This window comes from Triticum urartu, chromosome 3 (assembly GCF_003073215.2).
Source record: "Triticum urartu cultivar G1812 chromosome 3, Tu2.1, whole genome shotgun sequence".
NCBI lineage: Eukaryota > Viridiplantae > Streptophyta > Magnoliopsida > Poales > Poaceae > Triticum > Triticum urartu.
In genome coordinates, this window is record NC_053024.1 from 511067119 (window position 1) to 511094415 (window position 27297).

Consider the following 27297-nt stretch of genomic DNA (forward strand, 5'->3'; position numbering starts at 1 on the left):
GTCTCTCGTTTTTCTCTCCCCCACTTCACAAAAATTTGTCGTTTTATTCGCCCTCTTTTTCGTTTGCCGTTTTCTCGTTAGATCTATCCTTTGCTTGCAATCATGAGTGATTTTGGTATGGCAACAATAGATGATGGCCTAACTCCTAAGATTGGACGTACGGACAATTTGGATGCAAAAACTTTTATCTTGGGGCAAGGGAATGTTATGGGAAAATAACATATCCAAGATTTTTTCAATTGTGTGGGAAATCTAAGTCTTGATGATGCTCCTATACTTAGAACTACTAGATCTTATGCGGATGCTATTTCAGCACTAGTTCTGAAACTTGAGACCAAATTTATCCGTACGCATCCTACTTTGCAAAGATTGTTTTTTGAGTTTCCCGCTATAAAGAATCCTAAGGCTCAAAAGTTGGCCACTCTTGTACTTATGAATGAGTTTGACTATATCATACGGAAAGCTAGGGAAATCTTTGACTTTTATGGTATGAATCGTGAAAAACCCATGATAGATGAAATTCTTTACAATAGCGATTATGCGTTAAGACATTTGCTTGGGGATAATAAAATCTTTGATGAGAATCTTAAAAAGGAAGTCCACATTCTAGATGTAATTCAACAAGTTTTCAATAATGTTAATCAACACTACTCTTGGATTGTTGCCGGAAATCAACGAGGCTATGATAATGGGACACTTAATAGTGTTAAGGTTTCTATGGACAATATGTTTTATGTATTTTTTGCAAAACCCCATGATGAAAATACCTCTAAGGGAATTAAGAAGAAGGATGACAAAACTTAGATCCTTGCTTTATGCCTAGCTAAGGGCGTGAAACAATAGCGTTTGTTGGGAGGCAACCCAATGAATAAAATTTATTTTTGCTTTTTGCTTCCTGTTTTTGAGTGTTAGCACAATTATGCTACTATTATGATTGTGTTTTTTGTATTTAATTAGTGTTTGTGCCAAGTAAAGCCTTTAGGATCTTCTTGGGTGATAGTTGTTTGATCTTGCTGAAAAAAATAGAAACTTTTGCGCTCAAGAAAATAATTTTCATTTTTAACCAGAGTGCAATAAAATACCAATTCCTTTTGTAGAAGATTAATATACAAATTTCCCATGTTGTCTTTCAGAGTTTTTGAAGTTACAGAAGTATTCTAAATATCCAGATTTCTACAGACTGTTCTATTTTTTACAGATTCTATTGTCCTCGCGTTGTGTGCTTGTTTTGATGATTCTATGGTTTTATTTGATGAGTTTTTGCCATAGAAAAGTTGGAATACAGTAGATATAATGCAAGAATAAACTATGATTTGGTTTTCTACAATACTTATAGTAGTGATTTTTTTTCTTATACTAGCAGATCTCATGAAGGTTTTGTTGAGTTTTGTGTGATTGAAGTTTTCAAGTTTTGGGTTATCTTACGATGGATGAAGGAATAAGGAGTAAGAAGAGCCTAAGCTTGGGGATGCCCTGGCATCCCAAGCTATTATCGAAAGAGAAGCAAGCAACTAATCTTGGGAATGCCCCGAGTGGCATCCTCTTTCTTCTAACGACCATCGATATTTTACTCGAAGCTATATTTTTATTCATCACATATTGTGTGTTTTGCTTGGAGCGTCTTGTACGATATGAGTCTTTGCTTGTTTTGCTTTGTGTTTTTAAGTCTTGATCCCTTTCTAGACACCCCTATTTGAGAGAGCCGAAATTATGTCATGACTTGTTAGAATAGCTCTCTATGCTTCACTTAAATTTTTATGAGCTATGGATTTGCTCTAGTGCTTCACTTATATCTTTTTGAGCATGGTGTGCTTTAGTACTTTTGAAGAAATGCTCTCTTTCTTCACTTAGATTTATTTGAGACTTAGTAAAAATTTCAAGAAATTCTCTCTTGCTTCACTTAAATTAATTTGAGAGAAAAAATATTTTGATCATGATCTTCACTTATATTTTTTTGAGCTTATCAAAAGCAACACATGAAAATTAGTCTCAAAGTGATAGATATCCAAGAAGGATATAATAAAAACTTCCATGAAGATCATTGGACAAAATAAACTTGATTATTAGTAATAGTTTTGAGATATGATGATGTGATATGTGAGTCATGTTGATGAGTAATCATGCTTTAGTAAGAATATTGGTGTTAAGGTTTGTGATTCCCTATGCAAGCACGAAAGTCAATAGTTGTGCAATGAAATTATATCCTACTTGTGGTGCATTATTCGGTGTTAATTATGCTTAATGCTCGCTTATGAGATTATTCGTTTCTTGGTTGGTCGCTTCCCAATCTTTTGCTAGCCTTCATTTTGCACTAAGTATGACCACTACTTGTGCATCCAAAACCCTTTAAACCAGTTTTGCCACATGAGTCCACTATATCTACCTATATGCGGTATTCTTTTGTCGTTCTAAGCAAATTTGTATGTGCCATCTCTAATATTCAAAATAAATTTCTCTTTAGTGTGCTTGTACCGCTCGCGAGGCGGTGAGGGGTGGCTAATATTTTCCATGCTAGATGTGTTATTCTCACGATGAGTGTTTATTCACTTGTCATTGCACGAGAGTAAGGGAAAATGTATTAGGGATGCTCAGTCCCGAAATGAAAAATGGATTTACTTTATGTTGTCAAATAATATATTCCTTAGAAAGTGTTGATATGGAAGGCACCCGTGGATACGGTTAGCCATGGAAAGTGAAAGTATGGTGGAAAAAGGAATAAACTTTATTTTCTATTTGGGAACCGCCTATGATATATCTAGCATGGAAAGTGTTGGGAACTCTAAGTCGTTTTCGTTGGTGGGAAAAGTATGCCTCTCAAAATGTTTTTATCTCTCAATTTTCACTCTGAGCTCAGACACCTCTACAAATCCCTACTTCCCTATGAAGGGCCTTTCTTTTACTTTATCCATTTTTTCTTATTTTGAATTTGAGTCTCCATCTTCTCTTATAAAGCACCAACTAGGGAGCACTATGATCGTACTTGAGCATTGGGTGTAGTTAATATGCGAGTGTGTTTCATGAATTGATCAATGATTGAGCATGATGGGCTAGGGATATCTTATTTTAGCGTTGATATTTTGAAAGACATGGTTGCTTGTTGGTATGCTTGAGTATTTAAGTTGTCATGTCAAAACTAGACTATTGCTTTGAACAATATAAATCCATACTATAAAGAAAAGGATATGATATGACATGTTAGGTAGCATTCCACATCAAAAATTCTGTTTTTATCATTTACCTACTCGAGGACGAGCAGGAATTAAGCTTGGGGATGCTGATACGTCTCCAATGTATCTATAATTTTTGATTGTTCCATGATGTTATATTATCAATCTTGGATGTTTTATAATCATTTTATATCATTTTTTGGTACTAACCTATTGACATAGTGCCAAGTGCCAGTTGTTGTTTTTTGCATGTTTTTTACATCGCAGGTAATCAATATCAAACGGAGTCCAAATGCAGTGAAACTTTTTGTGGATTTTTTTTGGACCAGAAGACACCCATGGGCCGGAGAAGCGCCTGGGGGTGCTCCGAGGGGAGCACAACCAACCAGGGCGCGCCTGGGCCGCCTGGGGGCCCAGGCGTGCCCTAGTGGGTTGTGCCCACCTCGAGTGCCCCCGGATCGCCTCTTTGCTCTATAAATACCCCAATATTCCAGAAACCCTAGGGGAGTGGACGAAAATCAATTCCAGATGCCGCAGAGTCCAGAACCACTAGATCCAATCTAGACACCATCACGGAGGGGTTCACCACTTCCATTGGTGCCTCTTCGATGATGCGTGAGTAGTTCTTTGTAGACCTTCGGGTCCGTAATTAGTAGATAGATGGCTTCCTCTCTCTCGTCTGATTCTCAATACAATGGTCTCTTGGAGATCCATATGATGTAACTCTTTTGCTTTGTGTTTGTTGGGATCCGATGAACTTTGAGTTTATGATCAGATTTATCTCTTTTTATCCATGAAAGTCTTTTGAGTTTCTTTGATCTCTTATATGCACGATTGCTTATAGCCTCGTATTTCTTCTCTGATATTTGGGTTTTTTTGGCCAACTTGATATATTTATCTTGCAATGGGAATATGTGCTTTGTAATGGGTTCAATCTTACGGTGCTTGATCTCAGTGACAGAAGGGGAACCAACACGTATGTATCGTTGCTACTAAGGATAAAATGATGGGGTATATTTCTACATAAATAGATCTTGTCTACATCATGTCATCGTTCTTATTGCATTACTCCATTTCTCCCTGAACTTAATACACTAGATGCATGTTGGATAGCGGTCGATGTGTGGAGTAATAGTAGTAGATGCAGGCAGGAGTCGGTCTACTAATCTTGGACGTGATGCCAATGTAATGATCATTGCATGGATATCGTCATGGTTATTTGAAGTTCTATCAATTTCCCAACAGTAATCCGTTTACCCATCGTTTGCTATTTTTCTCGAGAGAAGCCACTAGTGAAACCTACGGCCCCCGGGTCTCTTTCTCATATTATTTGCCTTTGCGATCTATTTGCCTTTGCTTTTATTTTCAGATCTATTAAACCAAAAATACCTTGTGCAATTTATTTTATTTGGCATTCGATCTATCAATATTTACAACTCTCTCACATCCGTTTGCCAATTTGTGGCACTGTTACCCAAAAGGGATTAACAACCCCTTTAACACGTGGGGTTGCGAGTATTTGTTATATGTGCGCAGGTGTTGTTTACGTAGTGTTGCTTGGTTCTCCTACTGGTTTGATAACTTTGGTTTCATCACTAAGGGAAATACCTACCGTCGTTGTGCTGCATCATCCCTTCCTCTTTGGGGAAATACCGACGTAGCTTCAAGCCGCATCAATCTCCAGACGATGGCGTTTGGCCTCCACATCCGACTCCGAGCGGACGGAATCGATGATGGCCCGCTACTCCGCCTACAGATCCGTGTCCCCAGCATCCCCCACATCCTCCTCCTCCTCAACCTCCTCCTCCTCCTCCTCTGTCGGTGTCAAAACCGGTGGATCTTGGGTAGGGGGTCCCGAACTGTGCGTCTAAGGCGGATGGTAACAGGAGACAAGGGACACGATGTTTACCCAGGTTCGGGCCCTCTTGAAGGAGGTAATACCCTACGTCATGCTTGATTGTTCTTGACGATATGAGTATTACAAGAGTTGATCTACCACGAGATCGTAGAGGCTAAACCCTAGAAGCTAGCCTATGGTATGATTGTATATTGTCCTACGGACTAAACCCTCCAGTTTATATAGACACCGGAGGGGGCTAGGGTTACACAGAGTCGGTTACAAGGGAGGAGATCTACATATCCGTATTGCCTAGCTTGCCTTCCACGACAAATTGTATATTGTCCTACGGACTAAACCCTCCGGTTTATATAGACACCGGAGGGGGCTAGGGTTACACAGAGTCGGTTACAAGGGAGGAGATCTACATATCCATATTGCCTAGCTTGCCTTCCACGCCAAGGAGAGTCCCATCCGGACATGGGACGAAATCTTCAATCTTGTATCTTCATAGTCCAACAGTCCAGCCAAAGGATATAGTCCGTCTGTCCGGAGACCCCCTAATCCAGGACTCCCTCAGTAGCCCCTGAACCAGGCTTCAATGACGATGAGTCCGGCGCGCAGTATTGTCTTCGACATTGCAAGGCGGGTTCCTCCTCCGAATACTCCATGGAAGATTTTGAACACAAGGATAGTGTCCGGCTCTGCAAAACAAGTTCCACATACCACCGTAGAGAGAATAATATTTCCACAAATCTAATCTGCTGACACGTTTTGACAGCATGACATCACGCCATGGCCCGGTCATTATTCGAACCGTTTTTCTCAACCAGCACCGCACATATCGCGAGGCGGTTTTCTTGACACGTCTTGTCAAAGCAGAGATCGTGTTCCCCTTATTACGGGATTCTCATCAATACGGACGTGGGTAACCCAACCGCGCCATCAATTACGGCGCTTGGGGAATAAGCGATTTTTCCAGGCAAGTGGGGAGGCGCATCGCCTCCTCCGCCCTTATAAAGGGACAAAGATTCACTCTTTTCACCCACGCCTTCTTCCTCCTCGCTTATCCATTCCCGCACACTCGAGCTCTAGCGCCCAAGCTCGTGTTCTTCTTCTCAAACCACTCCAAGCATGTCCGAAGCAGGAGGCAAGTGGATGGTCTCCTCCGTCATGGAGGAGAACATCATAAAGTTACGGGAAGACGAATATCTGGCCGCGGATATCGCGCACCGGCTGCCAGATGCAGGGCAGATCATCCCAACGCCCAAACCCCATGAGAGGGTAGTTTTTCTTACCCACTTTGTCCGCGGACTGGGATTTCCTCTCCACCCATTTGTCCGTGGGCTCATGTTCTACTACGGGCTGGATTTTCATGATCTGGCCCCCAATTTCATCCTCAACATCTCGGCGTTTATCGTCGTGTGCGAGGCCTATCTCCGCATCAAGCCCCATTTCGGCCTGTGGCTGAAGACCTTTAATGTCAAACCGAAGGTGGTGGTCGGCCAGCAAGCGGAGTGCGGAGGGGCCATGGTGGGCAAGATGCCTAATGTCACCTGGCTTGAAGGCTCCTATGTGGAGACCATAAAGGGGTGGCAATCGGGGTGGTTCTACATCACCGAGCCGCGCGACACCAACTGGGTGGCAGCCCCCGAATTCCGATCCGAAATCCCCACACGGCTCACCTCCTGGAAAGAGAAGGGACTGTCCTGGGGTTCCTCGGTAGAGCTGACCGGACTCCAGACCTGCATCAAGAACATGATGAGCAAGAAAATCAAGCTCATCAACGTGGTCCAGGTCATGCTCTTCCGCCGGATTCTCCCGTGTTAACAACGGGTATTCAACTTGTGGGAGTTCGACCCGGCCAAGCACCAAACGCTACGAGAACTCTATGACACGACGCACGAGGACGTCTGGAGGGTCCTGTTCAAGGGCGCCGAGGTACCTCCTTCCCTCACCGAGGACCGCGGACTCAGCGCAAAGTGCCGCGCCAATCAGGTAAGTTTTTATACTTCACAGGGTATCCATTTGCCCCAGTTTAATTATGTGTGGGATCTAAGCCTTCCATGCCTTTGACAAGACTGGGTGAAGACAGCGGAGCAGATCGATTGCTCCAACCCCCTGCCGGAGGATCCTGTAGATGCTCTCCTAACGGAGATGCTGGTTCCGGCACCTTACGAGGTGCCGGTGAAGAAGGCCAAGAAGAAGGCCACGGGGACCCGAAAGGGTCTCCGGCGCAAGGTTGTATCGGACTCATCGTCCGATAACTCCGACGCGCCCTCCTCCCACGAAAACAAGGAGGAGGAAGAGGAAAGCCCCCCCCCCCAGCCGGGGGAGACAAGAAAAGGAAGGCCGACCCAACCGGGGAGGCCGAAGGGTCCAAGAAGGGCAGGACCCTCCCTCCGAACTGCTCCACGACGGCCGCCTACAGTGGCGACGAGTGGCTACCCAGGGTCAAGCCCCTGGCGAAGTCGTAAGTATCCGGACACCATAGTAATTCATGGTATGTTTTACTGCACTGCTTCTCCTCATGCCGAACATGATTATGCAGTCCGTCCCGAGCTCATCTCGACATATCTTCGTCGAGTGGTTCATTGGACTCGTCGGATATGAACAGAGGTTCTCTTTCGACCACCTCCACCCCTTGCCCCGCGGACAACGTCGAGGGGTTGTCTCAACAGGAACCGGGCCAAGGGGAGGCAGTCCTGGGGGCGCCTCGAGGCGACCTTACGGACCCTGGGCGCAAAGGGAGCCAGACTCCCATGGGCTTTAGGTTCGGCCCCCAGCCGAACACTGCACCGGAATCTTCGGTGGTTCCGAACTCCAGCGGGCGACCCCCCGTTAGGGGGGGCAAACCACCCGTGCCAGTGTCCTCCACCTATCCAGAGGCACCGGACAACTTGCTGGAAGCGCTTCGCGGCGCTTCCATCGACGAAGAGCACCGTACTATCATGAGTGCGGTGATCGAGAAAGTTCAGTCCGCCAAAAACAGACTGACTGAAGCTTGCGCCAGCCTCCTAACAGGCTTTGAGGTAAGCAATCAAAATATAAGGAAATATTACAGCATAGATAGTAGCCCCTGATGCTCTTTTGGCGTTCGAGTAGAAAGGCCGAATAGAGGACCAAATGATGACTCAGGAGTCTAATCAGAATATATCTATGTGTATGTGTAGGCTTCGCTGCTGGCCGCTGCCGCACGTACTGCGGAGGTCTCTGCGCTGAAGCAGGACCTGGAGCGGTCCGAGAACGAGCTTGGCCTTGCCAAGAGGCAGCTCGAGGAGAGCAAAGGTAAGCAATACCTTGTCTATATAAAATAAAAGAAGTTCGGGTGTAAAGTAATAGGATCATCATGAATTTTCCAGGGCCCACGACCGAAGTGGCGACCCTGAAGAAGGCACTGTCCGAGGCCGAAGACAAAGCGGCCAAGGAGCGCATTGAGTGGGAGAAACAAGAAGCCCGAGTCGGCGAGGTGCAGCAAGAGCTCGAGGCTCTCGCCAAGAAACACGAGTCCTTGGAGCTTGACTCTAAGACGCGAGAGTCCGAGCTTGAGAAGGCGCTCGAAAGCGCCCGGAGCGCCAAGGCTGAAGCCCACAAGGCCCTCCAGGAGATTGATGAGGTGAAGAAGATAGCAGCAGGTAAGGCATTCATTATGCAAAGCAAGCATGTGAAGGAAACTTTCATTTTTCTTACCCGAGTTTGGAGCTTTCCAAGAGCGTTTGCAGATCTTCCCCGCAGTGTACTGGATGCCATGGAGTTTTACCAAGCTGAGGAGGGGAGCTCGACGGAGAAGTTGTTCTGGTCTCGGTATACTAGGACCGAACACCCCGTGCCCTTGAGTGACCAGCTGAAGCAGTTGGTCGAGCTTCACAAGGCGGCCGAACAAGCCATGAGGGGCCTTATAGTCCGGATGTGGCCTGGCGAGCCCCTGTCCGGCAGCTACTTCGGTCTGGTGGCGCGGCTCGTCGACGCCCGCCCACGGCTTGAAGTCATAAAGTGGTCTGTCTGCATCGAGGGTGTGCGCAGGGTTTTTGCTCGGGCGAAGGTGCACTGGGCGAAGCTGGACGCCGTGAAGCTGGTGAAGGAGGGGCCGCCGGAGGGCAAGGAGCATCACTGCCCCGAGATGTATTATGAGAGTGTCCTGAAGGGTTCCCGCCTTGTGGCGGATGAATGTGCCAGGGATGTAATTTTTGAATGAACATGCTCGTGTGATCCTATAATGTGAAACAAGTTCATCTGCGCTATGCAACACTTTTTTAATTTAAAATATTACCTTATGTGCGGCCGTTTACAAAATCTGAGAGTTGGCCAGTCGTCGGCTTCTGCCCCCATGTAACTAGTACTATGGTGTTCGGGATAAACCTGAGCACTCTTTACCCCAATTGTGGGTCCTTCAAGGGAGGTGTTCAGCGTAATGAACCAGGCAATCGGACTATAATGCTTTATCACTCTTACTTAGCCATAGAAGTCTACAATTTTAAATTTTGGCGAAGCCCGTGGTATTCGGAAGGCCGAATTTGGGGCGCTATACACGCCTAAGCCGGACAAGGCCGACTCCTTGCCCGAAGCGCAAAAAGTCTTTAAGGACTTGAGACCTCTCGAACAGCGACCAGTCTCTCGCCTTATCATGACAGTCAGTTTTCGTCTTTCTCTACTGAGGTGCCCGTCCGGAAGAACCGGGACACAATCGCAGTAGTTCTCCCACCTCTACCTTAGCCGATATAGCGGAACATAAGGTACCAAAGCATGGGAGCCGGGAAAACCCAACTATTGACCCAAGACATGATTCGGAGCTGATGCATATAATGCTATAAGTTCGTGGTGTCGCACTGTCGAAAGTGTTCGAACTTCTCGCATCGTATTATGGGGTAAACGAAAGCCCCTGGCGTACTGACCGTACCCGAATTTACAGGTGCGGATTGTCGTAAATGGACATAAAGGAAGAAAAAAGAATGAATAATGTAATAATAGACTAATGCTATGCATTGTTATTTAAATAATACATCAAAGCGTACTGGTATAGGTAGTGCAATAAGCAGAAAGTAGGACTATTCGAAATGTCCTATCCAAGGGCAAGCTGCGTATGGATAGTAGAAAGCGAGTATTATTATTAGAGACCACCTGGGGGTTCCTGTGTACATATTAGCTTCTTGCCGCCTTGGTTGTTCCTTCCCGTAATGTGTCCGACAATCATGCTGCCGGAAAGGGCTTCCAGAGAGTTAGGCCCTGAAAGAGAAAAGAAATGATAAAGATATACAGCCCCTAGGGCAGTTAAGCCGCATTGCGGGACGTGCCCTGATCGTGCCCCCGCCTATGTCCATGGTATTTTCAGTGCGTAATTATGTACGCGCGGCACGGATTTCGTTGCTTGACTGGGACTGGGACGGGGGACGAATTGCTAGGCGAGCTCTGAACATGCCAGGCGATCCTGTTGCAGTTTACTCCGGGCACGCTTGAAGGTGTTCGGGGGAAGTATCACTGAATTAGTGGTTTGCCTTGAAAGGCTGCTTTGTGCTTCTGCTGCGAGGGCCGCAGTGTGCTCTTCCGTGTGGAGCGAGCGTTCAGTGTTTCCATTCACTGTTATGACCCCCCAAGGTCCTGGCATCGTGAGCTTGAGGTATGCGTAATGCGGTACTACATTGAATTTTTCAAATGCAGTTCGTCCGAGCAGTGCATGATAGCCACTGCGAAACGGGACGATGTCGAAGATTAACTCCTCGTTTCGGAAGTTGTCCGGTGATCCGAAGACTACTTCCAGTGTGATTGAGCCCGTGCAATGGGCCTCTACACCTGGGATGACGCCCTTAAAGGTGGTTTTGGTGGGTTTGATCCTCAAGGGATCGATGCCCATTTTTTGCACTGTATCCTGATAGAGCAGGTTCAGGCTGTTGCCGCCGTCCATAAGGACTCGAGTGAGGTGAAATCCGTTGATGATGGGGTCTAGGACTAGTGCGGCGGATCCACCATGACGGATACTAGTGGGGTGGTCCCTGGGATCGAAGGTGATCGGGCAAGTAGACCATGGGTTGAACTTTGGGGCGACGGGCTCCATCGCATAGACGTCCCTTAGTGCACGCTTCCGCTCCCTCTTGGGAATGTGGGTTGCATATATCATGTTCATCATCTTCACTTGTGGGGGGAACCCCTTCTGTCCTCCCGTGTTCGGCGGCCGGGGCTCCTCCTCGTCATCACTATGTAGCCCCTTGTCCTTGCTTTCAGCATTTAACTTGCCGGCCTGCTTGAACACCCAGCATTCTCTATTGGTGTGATTGGCTGGCTTGTCGGGGGTGTTGTGGATTTGACACGAGTGATCCAGTATGCGATCCAAACTGGACGGAGCCGGAGTACTTCTTTTAAATGGCTTTTTCCGCTGACTGGATCTAGAGCCTCTGAATCCGGCATTGACTGCCGTATCCTCGGTGTTATCGCCGTTATTGCGGTGCTTTGGTCTGTTACGATGTTGTCTGCCGTTGGCATCTTTGATATTTGAAGTGCCCGGATTCCTCGATGTGTTATTGCTGCGAGCCAGCCAGCTATCCTCGCCCGCGCAAAAGCGGGTCATGAGTGTCGTGAGGGCTGCCATAGACTTCGGCTTTTCCTGGCCAAGGTGGCGGGCAAGCCACTCGTCACGGGTGTTGTGCTTGAATGCCGCTAGGGCCTCTGCGTCCGGACAGTCGAAAATTTGGTTTTTCTTAGTCACGAACCGAGTCCAGAATTGTCTGGCCGATTCCCCTGGCTGCTGAGTTATATGGCTGAAGTCATCAGCATCCGGTGGTCGCACATAAGTGCCCTGGAAGTTGTCAAGGAATGCGTCTTCCAGATCCTCCCAGCTGCCGATGAAAGTCTGCTGGCAAGCTATTCAGCCAATGCCGAGCTAGTCCTTTGAGTTTTAGTGGGAGGTACTTGATGGCATGTAGATCATCACCGCGAGCCATGTGGATGTGAAGGAGGAAATCCTCAATCCATACAGCAGGATCTGTTGTACCATCATATGATTCGATATTTACGGGTTTGAAACCCTCCGGGAATTCGTGATCCATAACTTCATCAGTGAAGCATAGGGGGTGTGCGGCGCCTCTGTGCCGAGCTATATCACAACGCAGTTCATGTGAGTCTTGTCTGCTGTATTCGGCCCGGCTGGATTTGCTTTTGGTGTATTCGGTGCGATGATCACCGTCCCGTGTTAGCGTGCGTGCCCGTGACCCGTATATTGACCTTGCAAGTTTTGCCTTACTGTCCAATACGTCTCGAAGGTCCTGTGTGTTGCCCCGGGCCTTGGTATTTTTGATTGAGTGGCGGCAGGGTGCAGGCTGAACTTCAGGCTGAAACGCCTCTCTGGCTCGGCCACGCAGTGGCCGGTCAGCCACATCGTACACTAGTGAATGAGGTTTCAATGCTTCCTCCTCGAGGTAAGGTAACAACCTGCGTTTTGGGTAACTCTTGGAGGGGCGCTCAAGTTTGTATTCCTCAGCCGCAAGGACTTCGGTCCATCTGTCTGCTAGCAAGTCTTGATCAGCTTGAAGCTGTTGTTGCTTTTTCTTCAGGCTATTTGTTGTGGCCATAAGCCGGTGCTTGAAGCGCTCCTGCTCGACGGGGTCCTCAGGCATGATAAATTGTTCGTCGCCGAGGCTTGCCTCGTCTTCGGAGAGAGGCATGTAATTGTCCTCCTCTGGTTCTCCATCTGTTGCCTGCTCTGGAGGGCTAGCTTGTTCATCCTCCGACTCTACATCGTGCTGGAGGGGATTGTGGTTGTCTTCAGCACTATCCGGAGTGTTATTATCTCCTGTGCCGGTATCACTACTTTTGCTGTGGAGGGACTTAGAGCGGCGCCGCTAACGTCGGCGCTTGGGTTGCTTCTTGGAGGGGTCATCCTCCGCTGTCTCGTCGCCATTGCCTTCTTTAGGGGTGTCCACCATGTATATGTCGTATGATGAGGTAGCGGTCCAGCGCCCTGTGGGCAGTGGTTCCTTCTCGTCTCCTACATCGTCGTCCATACCGTCGATGTCTTCGGAGTCGAAGTCGAGCATGCCGGTTAAATCATCGACAGTGGCTACTAAGTGGGTGGTGGGTGGGCAGCGAATTTCTTCATCGTCCGCATCCCATTCTAGCCGGACATAGTTCGGCCAAGGTTCTCCTGACAGGGAGAGAGACCTTAATGAATTTAGCACATCACCGAAGGGCGAGTGCCGAAACATATCCGCGGAGGTGAACTCCATGATCGGCGCCCAGTTGGATTCGACGGGCATGGATGTAAGCGGCTCGGAGTCCGTGGCCGGAGGTGAATCCAGTGGTTCGGCGACAAGACTCTCGCAAGGAGTGAAGTTAGTATCCGGCTCCATCGCCACTGAGAGTGCGGCCTCCATGGCGGGGTCTATCCCTCTGTCCTTGGATGGTGCAATTTGCTCCGGATTGAAGGCCGGAGCAGTTGCAGATGCGATCTCCCGAACACTGTCCGACGGCAGAGTTACGTCGTGCTCATTGTGACTGTGTGGCACACCTGACACGGGCTCTAATCCGTCGAAGATCAAGTCTCCACAGATGTCGGCAGTGTAGTTTAAGTTTCCGAATCTGACCTGATGGCCAGGGGCGTAGCTCTCGATCTGCTCCAGATGGCCAAGCGAATTGGCCTGCAGTGCGAAGCCGCCGAATACAAAGATCTGTCCGGGGAGGAAAACCTCACCCTGGACCGCATAGTTACCGATGATCGAAGGAGCCATCAAGCCTTATGGTGAAGACACAGTGGAACTCTCAATGAAAGCACCAATGTCGGTGTCAAAACCGGCGGATCTCCGGTAGGGGGTCCCGAACTGTGCGTCTAAGGCGGATGGTAATAGGAAACAAGGGACACGATGTTTACCCAGGTTCAGGCCCTATTAAAGGAGGTAATACCCTACGTCCTGCTTGATTGTTCTTGATTATATGAGTATTACAAGAGTTGATCTACCACGAGATCATAGAGGCTAAACCCTAGAAGCTACCCTATGGTATGATTGTATATTGTCCTATGGACTAAACCCTCCGGTTTATATAGACACCGGAGGGGGCTAGGGTTACACAGAGTCGGTTACAAGGGAGGAGATCTACATATCCGTATTACCTAGCTTGCCTTCCACGCCAAGGAGAGTCCCATCTGGACACGGGACGAAGTCTTCAATCTTGTATCTTCATAGTCCAACAGTCTGGCCAAAGGATATAGTCCAGCTGTCCGGAGACCCCCTAATCCAGGACTCCCTCATCCTCCAACTCCTCCTTCGGATCCACTGCATCCGGAGGTAGCCCGCGGCAATCTGGGCTTTGCATCTTGCCCGGATCTTCTCAAGAAGCTGCATCCGACGCTCCGGTGTTAGAAATGGTGAAAGTGCAACTAATCCCTAGGTGGTTTTGGTAATTCTGAACAACATATAGCTCATTGAACTAATATTCTTTCAAGATGATCGTTTCAGAAAGTTCAATGATTGGCATGGCATGGACTAGAGATGTGGACCCCTCAAAATGCTAAGGACACATATTGGCTCTGTTGGGGAACACAGTAATTTCAAAAAAAATTCCTACGTACACGCAAGATCTTTCATCGTGATGCATAGCAACGAGAGGGGAGAGTGTAGTCCCCGTACCCTCATAGACTGTAAGCGGAAGCGTTATGACAACGCGGTTGATGTAGTCATACATCTTCACGATCCTACCGATCCTAGTACCGGAAGTACGGCACCTCCACGATCTGCACACGTTCGGCTCGGTGATGTCCCACGAACTCTTGATCCAGCTGAGTGTCGAGGGAGAGCTTCATCAGCACGACGGCGTGATGACGGTGATGATGAAGTTACCGGCGCAGGGCTTCGCCTAAGCACTACGATGATATGACCGAGGTGGATTATGGTGGAGGGGGCACCGCACACGGCTAAGACAGTTGTATGTTGTGTCTTCTAGGGTGCCCTTGCCCCCGTATATAAAGGGGCAAGGGGGAAGGCCGGCTGGCCCTAGGGCACGCCAAGGAGGGGAGGAATCCTCCTCCTAGTAGGAGTAGGATTCCTCCTTTCCTAGTCCTACTAGGAGGGGGAAGGAAGTAGTGGGAGAAAGGAAGGAAAGGGGAGCGCCACCCCCCTCCTAGTCCAATTCGGACTTAAGGGGGAGGGGCACGCGGCCTGCCCTGGCAGCCTCTTTCTCTCTCCACTAAGGCACATCTAGGCCCACTAGTTCCCCGAGGGGGGGGGGTCCGGTAACCCTCCGGCACTCCAGTTTTCTCCGAGATCACCCGGAACACTTCTGGTGTCGGAATATAGCCGTCCAATATATCAATATTTATGTCTCCACCATTTCGATACTCCTCGTCATGTCTGTGATCATATTCGGGACTCCGAACAACCTTTGATACATCAAAACACATAAACTCATAATACCGATCGTCACTGAACGTTAAGCGTGCGGACCCTACGGGTTCTAGAACTATGTAGACATGACCGAGACACATCTCCAGTCAATAACCAATAGCGGAATCTGGATGCTCAGATTGGTTCCTACATATTCTACGAAGATCTTTATCGGTCAAACCGCATAACAACATACGTTGTTCCCTTTGTCATCGGTATGTTACTTGCCTGAGATTCGATCATCGGTATCTCAATACCTAGTTCAATCTCATTACCGGCAAGTCTCTTTACTCGTTGCATAATGATACATCCCGTAACTAACTCATTAGTTACATTGCTTGCAAGGCTTATAGTGATGTGCATTACCGAGAGGGCCCAGAGATACCTCTCCGATACACGGAGTGACAAATCCTAATATTGATCTATGCCAACTCAACAAAAACCATCGGAGACACCTGTTGTAACGCCCTCGATGCGGCTATATCTCCCACGTGTCGAGGCACGACTTAGAGGCATAACCGCATTGAAAGCAATGTCGCAAGTTAGGCAATCTTCACAACATCCCATGTAATATAGATAATAAAAGGGGAGATACATAGTTGGCTTACACTCACCACGTCAATCAAAGTACATAAATAGCATTACATCAACCAAACACTCATGGCCTGACTACGGCGCCAAAATAAAAGATCAACCCAACATGCGACACGGTCCCGATCGCCCCAACTGGGCACCACTACTGATCATCAGGGAAAGACACATAGTAACGGCGTGTGTCCTCGTCGAACTCCCACTTGAGCTCAAGCGCGTCATCTGGAATGGAGTCATCAGGTCCTGCATCTGGTTTGGAAGTAAACTATGAGCCATAGGGACTCAGCAATCTCGCACCCTCGCGATTAAGACTATTTAAGCTTATAGGTAGGGCAAGGTAAAATATGTGGAGCTGCAGCAAGCGACTAGCATATATGGTGGCTAACCTGTTCGCAAGAGAGAGAGAAGAGAAGGCAAAGCACGAATGAATAACTAGAGAACAACCTGCGGCAAGCATTACTCCAACACTGTGTTCACTTCCCGGACTCCGCCGAGAAGAGACCATCACGGTAACTCACATAGTTGATTCATTTTAATTAAGTTAAGGTTCAAGTTGTCTACAACCGGACATTAACAAATTCCCATCTGCCGATAACCGCGGGCACGGCTTTCGAAAGTTCAAATCCCTGCAGGGGAGTCCCAACTTAGCCCATGACAAGCTCTCACGGTCAACGAAGGAATAGACCTTCTCCCGAGACATTCCGATCAGACTCGGTATCCCGGTTCTACAAGACACTTGGACAAGTTAAAACAAATCCAGCAACACCGCCTGAATGTGCCGACAAATCCCGATATGAGCTGCACATATCTCATTCTCAGGGCACACTCAGATGAGCGCTCCATACAACTAAAACCAAACCTCGGGTTTCCCCGAGGGGGCGCTGCACAGGACTCTAGTTTGGACCAACACTCAAAGGAGCACTGGCCCGGGGGGGCTTAAATAAGATGACCCTCGGGCTCCAGAAACCCAAGGGAAAAAGAGGCTAGGTGGAAAATGGTAAAACCAAGGTTGGGCATTGCTGGATAAGCTTTAATCAAGGCGAACTATCAAGGGGTTCCCATTATCACCCAACCGCGTAAGGAACGCAAAATCCGGGAACATAACACCGATATGACGGAAACTGGGGCGGCAAGAGTGGAACAAAACACTAGGCGAGAGGCCGAGCCTTCCACCCTTTACCAAGTATATAGATGTATTAAGATAACAAGATAATATAATGATATCCCAACAAGTAAATAATGTTCCAACAAGGAACGGTCTCCAATCTTCACCTGCAACTAGCAACGCTATAAGAGGGGCTGAGCAAAGCGGTAACATAGCCAATCAACGGTTTGCTAGGACATGGTTGGTTAGAGGTTTGACATGGCAATTTGGGAGGCATGATAAGCAAGTGGTAGGCATCGTAGCATAGGCATAGCAAAAGAGCGAGCATCTAGCAAAGCAAAGATAGTAGTGATTTCGAGGGTATGATCATCTTGCCTGCAAAGCTGTCAGAGTTGACTGGATCCTCGAAAGCAAACTCAATGGTCTCCTCGTTAGCGAACTCGTCTCCCGGCTCTACCCAAACAAGACAAACAAGCAAACGGAACAAAATCAACCACGTGCAAACTCAAACAACATGATGCAAACATGGTATGCTATGCGGGATGCGACATGTGATGCATAAGCAAGATTTGATAAGGAATGAATGAACCTGGCCTCAACATGGAATTCCAAGTGTGCCACTAGAAAGGTGGGATGAAATCGCTTGAAAACGATATAAAGAACTCTGGAATCGGAGTCACGGTTTGGAAATGGCAAGCAATTCAAATATGGCACCGGTCTGCGATATACAGCAAGTAGCCATCTAAATGCAACAAGATGAACATGCTACAGCACTCAAACATGGCAACAAAATACATGGCAGGGATCCATTCATGATGCTTAACAAAATATGAACACTGAGCTACGGCCAATTCATCCATTAACAGGTTCAAACAAGCATGGCAAAAATGCATTTGGTAAACAGATTTCAGACTTAGTGAAATCAACACTTGTCTGGAATCTCAGATCAGGTAGCACACTTTGGAGCATGAAAACTATATGCTACAGGACCTGAACAAGGAAAATTAAAGCATGGCATGGAGATACTCAAAGAGCTTAACAAAATTCTCTTAGTGACCTTGAGCCAGAAGGGATCAGAAAATACAATTGCAAGCATATGAACCTGGCAAAAACATAATCAGTTCTCAGACTTAGTGAAAACTGGAGCATGCAAAAATCAGATATCAAGTAGGCATGTATACGAGCTCGATGCACTCACTAGAGAGCAAGTCATGACAATCTAAGCTTACACCCATCAAGAATACACATTATACAAGCTAGACATGGCAAGAACAATAACCTAGCATGCACGGATCAACTACAACATCCTCGGCAAAATCGCTAACAAGTAGACAATCTGCCCAGATTCATGAAATAGCAAAAGTAGAGCTCGATTGACTCAAGTTAGGGTGCTCCATAATTGCAAACAAAGACACGGATGGATAGAGCACTACAAGATTAACAAAATATCCTTACTGATCATCCTCATAAGAGGCAAGGATCACTAGGAAACAACATGAACATATGGCATATTGAGATAAACAGATCAAGGACTTAGTGGAATGCTAAGTCTCTGAAATCAGCATTAACGAATGCACCACTTTGCAAGCTTGTGCTAGTCACCACACTCATCACAAAAATACATGGGTTGCACCTCTGATAGATGGCAAAACATATAAAAAAACTCATGTAGAGCTCAGGGGCATATCATGCACACATTAATCATGGCAAAAATGACAAATATCTAATTGGAGCAGCAGATCTGACAATTATCTCAAATAGCACTCTTCCAACAGCATTTCGGGCATCAAGATAAACTTGATGCAATGAGATAAAATGATGTACTCTCTGAGATGAACATTTTGATATACTATATGCCCAAAACGGAGCTACGGATGCAAAGTTACGACACGATGAACATAGCAAAATAATTAGGGTTTCGGGGCGAAAAGTCAACCGCGAGATGAACTGGATCCAGATCTGGCCCGATTTGCACGCTTCCCGAGGTTCATCGTCGGACTTGCCGGACTTGGGGGCACGACGGCCGGAGTTCGTCGTGGGGGGCCGAAGCTTCGCCGGAGGAGCTCGTGGGAAGGAGGAAGGAGCCGGGGTGGAGCTCGCCGGACTTGGTGGCGCTTCGGCCGGAGGAGGTAGGCGTCGCCGGAGCGGGGCGGCTCGCCAGCGATGGCGCGCGGCGACCGGAGCTCGCCGGCTCGACCGGGAAGGAGGCGGGCGGCGGCGGACGCCGGTCGGGCCGCGGGGCTCCTCTGGCCCGGGTGGTGGAGGAAGGGGGCCGGCGCTTGGGCCTGCGGGCCCGCGTCAGTGGCGGCGGCGATGCGGTCCCCCGGGGACACGTGGCGCTCGGTGGTAGGCTGGGCGCGGCGGTGGACGTGTCCGGCCGGACCGGACGTGTCCGGTGCGGCGCGAGGTGGCGGATCTAGGGTTTGGAAGGGGGATCCGGAATTTCGAGAGGGTGGTCTTTAAATAGGCATAGAGGGAGCTAGGAGTGTCCAAATGAGGTGCGGTTTTCAGCCACGCGATCGTGATCGAACGCTCTAGATGATGGAGAGGGTTTTGGTGGGTTTTGGACCAAAATGGAGGGGTGTTGGGCTGCAACACACACGAGGCCTTTTTGGTCCCTCGGTTAACCGTTGGAGCATCAAACAAAGTCCAAATGGTACGAAACTTGACATGAGGTCTACCGGTAGTAAAACAAGGCCGCTTGGCAAGTCTCGGTCCAATCCGGAAATGTTTAACCCCACACACGAAAGAAAGGTAGAAATGACCACCGGAGGAGAACGGAGCGCCGGATTGCAAAACGGACAATGGGGAAAATGCTCGGATGCATGAGACGAACATGTATGCAAATGCAATGCACACAATGACATGATATGAGATGCATGACAACGACAACAACACACGGAGACCAAAACCTGAACCCAAGAAAATAAAATAACTTAACGCCAGAAACGGCAAGAGTTGGATTACATATTAGGAAAATCACATCCGAGGTGTTACAACACTCCACCACTACGAAAGGATCTCGTCCCGAGATCTAGGACTGAAAGAACGTCGGGTACTCAGAACGGAGGTGATCCTCGCGTTCCCAGGTGGCTTTACGGTCGGAATGGTGTGACCACTTGACTTTGAGGAATTTGATTGACTTGTTGCGAGTCTTGCGTTCAGTCTCTTCAAGAATAGCAACGGGGTGCTCACGATAAGAAAGATCTTCTTGGAGCTCAATGTCTTCGAAGTTGACGGTGCGATCAGGAGTCTTGAAGCACTTTCGGAGCTGAGAGACATGGAACACGTCATGCACATTTGCAAAGTTTGAAGGAAGCTCGAGTTGATAGGCGAGATCGCCTCTCTTGCTGACGATCTTGAAAGGTCCCACGTATCTAGGGGCAAGCTTCCCTTTGATACCGAAGCGACGAGTACCTTTCATTGGAGAGACGCGGAGGTAAACATGATCTCCAATCTCGAAAGCCAAATCATGGTGCTTACTATCATAGTAGCTCTTCTGGCGGGATTGGGCTGCTTTGAGGTTATCTCGAATGACTTTGCACATTTCCTCTGCCTCTGTGATCAACGAGCTAGTAAAGTAGAGCCATACTAGTGACACTATGTTTTGTCTATGTATTCACACATGTACTAAGTTTCTGGTTAATACAATTCTAGCATGAATAATAAACATTTATCATGATATAAGGAAATATAAATAAAAACTTTATTATCGCCTCTAGGGCATATTTCCTTCAGTCTCCCACTTGCACTAGAGTCAATAATCTAGATTACATTGTAATGATTCTAACACCCATGAGGTCTTGGTGCTGATCATGTTTTGCTTGTGAGAGAGGCTTAGTCAATGGGTCTGCAATATTCAGATCCGTATGTATCTTGCAAATCTCTATGTCTCCCTCCTTGACTTGATCGCGAATGGAATTGAAGCATCTCTTGATGTGCTTGGTTCTCTTGTGAAATCTGGATTCCTTTGCCAAGGCAATTGCACCAGTATTGTCACAAAAGATTTTCATTGGACCCGATGCACTAGGTATGACACCTAGATCGGATATGAACTCCTTCATCCAGACTCCTTCATTTGCTGCTTCCGAAGCAGCTATGTACTCCGCTTCACATGCAGATCCCACCATGACGCTCTTGTTGGAACTGCACCAACTGACAGCTCCACTATTCAATAAAAATATGTATCCGGTTTGTGACTTAGAGTCATCCGCATCAGTGTCAAAGTTGGCACCGACGTAATCATTTACGACGAGCTCTTTGTCACCTCCATAAACAAGAAACATATCCTTAGTCCTTTTCAGGTATTTCAGGATGTTCTTGACCGCTGTCCAGTGATCCACTCCTGGATTACTTTGGTACCTCCCTGCTAGACTTATAGCAAGGCACATATCAGGTCTGGTACACAACATTGCATACATGATAGAGCCTATGGCTGAAGCATAGGGAACACCTTTCATTTTCTCTCTATCTTCTGCAGTGGTCGGGCATTGAGTCTGACTCAACTTCACACCTTGTAATACAGGCAAGAACCCTTTCTTTGCCTGATCCACTTTGAACTTCTTCAAAACATTATCAAGGTATGTGCTTTGTGAAAGTCCAATTAAGCGTCTTGATCTATCTCTATAGATCTTGATGCCCAATATATAAGCAGCTTCACCGAGGTCTTTCATTGAAAAATTCTTATTCAAGTATCCTTTTATGCTATTCAGAAATTCAGTATCATTTCTGATTAATAATATGTCTTCTACATATAATATCAGAAATGCTACGAAGCTCCCACTCATTTTCTTGTAAATACAGGCTTCTCCAAAAGTCTGTATAAAACCATATACTTTGATCACACTATCAAAGCGTATATTCCAACTCCGAGAGGCTTGAACCAGTCCATAAATGGATCGCTGGAGCTTGCACACTTTGTTAGCACCTTTTGGATCGACAAAACCTTCTGGTTGCATCATATACAACTCTTCTTTAAGATATCCATTAAGGAATGCAGTTTGACATCCATTTGCCAAATTTCATAATCACAAAATGTGGCAATTGCTAACATGATTCAGACGGACTTAAGCATCGCTACGGGTGAGAAGGTCTCATCGTAGTCAACTCCTTGAACTTGTAGAAAACCTTTCGCAACAAGTCGAGCTTTGTAGACAGTAACATTACCATCAGTGTCAGTCTTCTTCTTGAAGATCCATTTATTCTCTATGGCCTGCCGATCATCGGGCAAGTCAACCAAAGTCCATACTTTGTTCTCATACTCCCTCCGGTCCTTTTTAGTCTGCATATAAGTTTTGTCTGAAGTCAAAGCATCTCTACTTTGACCGAATTTATAGAAAAAAGTATTAACATTTACGATGCCAAATCAATTTTGTTAGATTCATTACAAAATGTAGTTTCATGGGATATATATTTGGTATGATAGATATTGATATTTTTTTAATACATATTTGGTCAAACTTTGCAAAGTTTGACTTGACCCAAATCTAATATGCAGAATAAAAAGGACCGGAGGGAGTACATGGATCCCATCGCAGATTTCATGGCTTCAAGCCATTTTGCGGAATCTGGGCTCATCATCGCTTCCTCATAGTTCGTAGGTTCGTCATGGTCAAGTAACATGAATTCCAGAACAGGATTATCGTACCACTCTGGTGTGGATCTTATTCTGGTTGAGCTACGAGGTTCGGTAGTAACTTGATCAGAAGTTTCATGATCATCATCATTAGCTTCCTCACTTACTGGTGTAGGAATCACTCGAACTGATTTCGGTGATGAACTACTTTCCAATAAGGGAGAAGGTACGATTACCTCGTCAAGTTCTACTTTCCTCCCACTCACATCTTTCGAGAGAAACTCCTTCTCTAGAAAGGATCCATTCTTAGCAACGAATATCTTGCCTTCAGATCTGTGATAGAAGGTGTGCCCAACAGTCTCCTTTGGTATCCTATGAAGACACATTTATCTGATTTGGGTTCGAGCTTATCAGGTTGAAGATTTTTCACATAAGCATCGCAGCCCCAAACTTTAAGAAACGACAACTTGGGTTTCTTGCCAAACCACAGTTCATAAGGTGTCGTCTCAACGGATTTAGATGGTGCCCTATTTAATGTGAATGCAGCTGTCTCTAAAGCGTAACCCCAAAATGATAGTGGTAAATTAGTGAGAGACATCATAGATCGCACCATATCTAGTAAAGTATGAGTACGACGTTCAGACACACCATTACGCTGTGGTGTTCCAGGTGGCGTGAGTTGCGAAACTATTCCGCATTGTTTCAGATGAAGTCCAAACTCATAACTCAAATATTCGCCTCCACGACCAGATCATAGAAACTTGATTTTCTTATTACGATGATTTTCCACTTCACTTGAAATTCTTTGAACTTTTCAAATGTTTCGGACTTATGTTTCATTAAGTAGCCCATATCTGCTCAAATCATCTGTGAAGGTGAGAAAATAACAATATCCGCCGTGAGCTTCAATGTTTATTGGACCAATACATCAGTATGTATGATTTCCAATAACTCTGTTGCTCGCTCCATTGTTCCGAAGAACGGAGTTTTAGTCATCTTGCCCATGAGGCATGGTTCGCAAGTACCAAGTGATTCATAATCAAGTGATTCCATAAGTCCATCAGAATGGAGTTTCTTCATGCACTTTACACCAATATGACCTAAACGGCAGTGCCACAAATAAGTTGCACTATCATTATCAACTCTGCATCTTTTGGCTTCAATACTTTGAACATGTGTATCACTACTATCAAGATTTAGTAAAAATAGACCACTCATCAAGGGTGCATGACCATAAAAGATATTACTCATATAAATAGAACAACCATTATTCTCTGATTTAAATGAATAACCGTCTCGCATCAAACAAGATCCAGATATAATGTTCATGCTCAACGCTGGCACCAAATAACAATTATTTAGGTCTAATACTAATCCCGAAGGTAGATGTAGAGGTAGCGTGCCGACGGTGATCACATCGACTTTGGAACCATTTCCCACGCGCGTTGTCACCTCGTCCTTAGCCAATCTTCGCTTAATCCATAGCCCCTATTTCGAGTTGCAAATGTTAGCAACTGAACTAGTATCAAATACCCAGGCACTACTATGAGCATTAGTAAGGTACACATCAATAACATGTATATCAAATATACCTTTCACTTTGCCATCCTTCTTCTCCGCCAAATACTTGGGCCAATTCCGCTTCCAGTGACCAGTTCCTTTGCAGTAGAAGCACTCAGTCTCAGGCTTAGGTCCAAACTTGGGTTTCTTCACTTGAGCAACAACCGGCTTGCTGTTCTTCTTGAAGTTCCCCTTCTTCCCTTTACCCTTTTTCTTGAAACTGGTGGTCTTGTTGACCATCAACACTTGATGCTCCTTCTTGATTTCAACCTCCGCAGCGTTTAGCATTGCGAAGAGCTCGGGAATCGTCTTATCCATACCTTGCATATTATAGTTCATCACGAAGCTCTTGTAGCTTGGTGGCAGTGATTGAAGAACTCTGTCAATGACACTACCATCAGGAAGATTAACTCCTAGTTGAGTCAAGTGGTCGTGGTACCCAGACATTCTGAGTATATGTTCACTGACAGAACTTTTCTCCTCCATCTTGCAGATGTAGAACTTATTGGATACATCATATCTTCAATCCGGGCATTTGCTTGAAATATTAATTTCAACTCCTGGAACATCACATATGCTCCACGACATTCAAAACATCGTTGAAGTCCCAGTTCTAAGCCGTATAGCATGGCACACTAAACTATCGAGTAGTCATCAGCTTTGCTCTGCCAGGTGTTCATAACATCTGGCGTTGCTCCTGCAGCGGGTTTGTCACCTAGCGGTGCTTCCAGGAAGTAATTCTTCTGTGTAGCAATGAGGATAATCCTCAAGTTACGGACCCAGTCCGTGTAGTTTCTACCATCATCTTTCAACTTAGCTTTCTCTAGGAACGCATTAAAATTTAATGGAACAACAACACGGGCCATCTATCTACAACAACATAGACATGCAAAATACTACCAGGTACTAATTTCATGATAAATTAAAGTTCAATTAATCAAATTACTTAAGAACTCCCACTTAGATAGAAATCCCTCTAATCATCTAAGTGATCACGTGATCCACATCAACTAAACCATGTCTGATCATCACATGAGATGGAGTAGTTTTCAATGGTGAACATCACTATGTTGATCATATCTACTATATGATTCACGCTCGACCTTTCGGTCTCCAGTGTTCTGAGGCGATATTTGCATATGCTAGGCTCGTCAAGTTTAACGTGAGTATACTATGTGTGCAAAAATGGCTTGCACCCGTTGTATGTGAACGTAGAGCTTATCACACCCGATCATCACGTGGTGTCTCGGCACGACGAACTTTAGCAACGGTGCATACTCAGGGAGAACACTTATACCTTGAAATTTAGTGAGAGATCATCTTATAATGCTACCGCCGAACTAAGCAAAATAAGATGCATAAAGGATAAACATCACATGCAATCAATATAAGTGATATGATATGGCCATCATCATCTTGTGCCTTTGATCTCCATATCCAAAGCACCGTCATGATAACCATCATCACCGGCTTGACACCTTGATCTCCATCGAAGCATCGTTGTCGTCACGCCAACTATTGCCTCCACGACTATCGCCACTGCTTAGTGATAAAGTAAAGCAATTACATGGCGATTGCATTTCATACAATAAAGTGACAACCATATGGCTCCTGCTAGTTGCCGATAACTGTGTTACAAAACATGATCGTCTCATGCAATAAAATTTAGCATCATGTCTTGACCATATCACATCACAACATGCCCTGCAAAAACAAGTTAGACGTCCTCTACTTATTGTTGCAAGTTTTACGTGGCTGCTATGGGCTGAGCAAGAACCGCTCTTACCTACGCATGAAAAAACCACAATGCGGTATATTGATTGCTTTTTGATCTTTAGAAAGAACCCTGTTCATTGAATCCGGTTCAACTAAAGCTGGAGAAACAGACACCCACTAGCCACCTGTGTGCGAAGCACGTCGGTAGAACCAGTCTCGCGTAAGCGTACGCGTAATGTCGGTCTGGGCCGCTTCATCCAACAATGCCGCTGAATCAAGAATCAACTAGTGACGACAATCAATATGTATATACCCACGCCCATAACTCCTTTGTTTTCTACTCGTGCATAAGACATCTACGCATAAACCTGGCTCGGATGCCACTGTTAGGGAACGCAGTAATTTCAAAAAAATTCGTACGCACACGCAAGATCGTGGTGATGCATAGCAACGAGAGGGGAGAGTATCGTCTACATACCCTTGTAGACCGTAAGCGGAAGCGTTATGACAACACGGTTGATGTAGTCGTACGTGTTCATGATCGACCGATCTTGCACCGAAGGTACGTCACCTCCGCGATCTGCACACATTTAGCTCGATGACGTCCCACAAACTCACGATCCAGTAGAGCTTTGAGGGAGAGTTTCGTCAGCACGACAGCGTGATGACGGTGATGATGATGCTACCAGAATAGGGCTTCGCCTAAGCACCGCTACGATATAACCGAGGTGGATTATGGTGGAAGGGGCACCGCACACGCCCAAAAGATCAATGATCAACTTGTGTGTATATGGGGTGCCCCCTCCCCCGTATATAAAGGAGTGGAGGATGGGGAGAGGCCATCCCTCCAGGCGCTCCCCAAGGGGTAGGAGTAGGAGAGAGGGAAGGAGGAGAGAGGGGGAAGGAAAGGGGGGTGCCGCCCCCCTTCTTGTCCAATTCGGACTAGAGGGGGAGGGGGCGTGGCCTGCCCTGGCCGCCCCTCCTCTTCTCCACTAAGGCCCAATAGGCCCATTACACTCCCCAGGGGGGTTCCGGTAACCCCCCGGTACTCCGGTATTTGTCTGAACTTGCCCGGAACCCTTCTGAAGTTCAAACATAGTCATCCAATATGTCGATATTTACGTCTTGACCATTTCGAGACCCCTCGTCATGTCCATGATCATATCTGGGACTCCGAACTACCTTTGGTACATAAAAACACATAAACTCATATTACCGATCGTCACCGAACGTTAAGCGTGCAGACCGTACGGGTTCAAGAATTATGTAGACATGACTGAGACTCGTCTCCGGTCAATAACCAATAGTGAAACCTGGATGCTCATATTGGCTCCTACATATTCTATGAAGATCTTTATCGGTCAAACCGCATAACAATATAC